Below are 1,072 nucleotides of genomic sequence, written 5' to 3' on the forward strand. Positions count from 1 at the left end.
TTTGAAGGGAACTGTTGTTATAAACTAAAAAAAATGATTCTGAACTGCAATAGTAGTGTAGCACAAATATACTGCTTTATGTATTCCGGTTGATCAGTTCATATCAACTTGACTTTCCAATGCTTGAACAATTGAATGAATTTTGCAACTGAAACTAAACACAAACTAACACCATCAAAACAGAGGCAATTGACGTGGTGCCACGCAATGTCTTATTGACCTTGGCCACCACACCAGCCTAAATTGTAAATAGATGCGCAAGCCAATCTCCGTACCTATAAGTATTCGGTGTAGGATAGTGCAAATAAGGGATATTAGCCTACAGAAATATGGGGTCATGGCAAGGTTGATCCCTTTCTTTTTCTATCATGTTCGTCTTCCTGCGTCCAAAGAGCATCCGAACCTTGCTTCAAAGATAAGGAGCCCCACAAGGGTGACCAAAGCCAATATAGCAATCAAATGAGTCGATATCTCCTTGTAAGCATTGTGTTTATGTTGGTTATATCCTGCATTTGACATGAAACAGATGGTGTCAAATTGAGTTGATCCACCGGCAAATAAAATCAAGGCATAAAGAAGTTGATTCCAGCTTGGGCATATGCTCACAACAATCAATAGATAGTACGAGCGGGGGGTGGGGGTGTAATTAGATTAGTCTGACCTTGGATGCGCCAAAATCCTTCACGGCCAGCACCATTGAGCTAGCATCTTCTCTCCCTGTCACCTCCATCGGATAATATCATCAAAAACAAAACACCACTGATTCCAACATTCCGAAAATCCTCAAGACTCATGGAGTTTCTCCTGGCCAATCAAAACCAGAGAATTCACCCTTTGCTAAGGGGGGGAGTATTATACCTGAAACTCGCAGGTAACAGTAAATAGGCCGGTGAGGGAACTAACCAACAAGATAAATGCACTACCCATTCAATTTGATCATATCTTCTTGTGCTTTCCTCCGAAAGGCAACACAATTTTTTCAAAGAGATAGCCTGAAGCAACATCTTGTTTTGTTCATATCAGAAAGTCAGTATAAAGTATTACATACCTTTAGCAAGAGGGCTTCGGCAAC

At 40.9% G+C, this 1,072-nt stretch overlaps 1 long non-coding RNA gene across 1 annotated transcript; it reads right to left on the reverse strand.

Annotated features, from left to right (window-relative positions):
- Window positions 1–364: 364 nt before the first annotated feature.
- Window positions 365–1,042, reverse strand: LOC123178834 (uncharacterized). The gene is made up of 2 exons (XR_006489891.1): window positions 662–1,042; window positions 365–506 (listed from the first exon to the last, which is right to left on the reverse strand). It is a non-coding gene; the product is annotated as an uncharacterized lncRNA (long non-coding RNA).
- Between the last annotated feature and the right edge of the window lie 30 nt (window positions 1,043–1,072).

The sequence above is a fragment of the Triticum aestivum genome, unplaced genomic scaffold (genome assembly GCF_018294505.1).
Source record: "Triticum aestivum cultivar Chinese Spring unplaced genomic scaffold, IWGSC CS RefSeq v2.1 scaffold78252, whole genome shotgun sequence".
Classification (NCBI taxonomy): Eukaryota; Viridiplantae; Streptophyta; class Magnoliopsida; order Poales; family Poaceae; genus Triticum; species Triticum aestivum.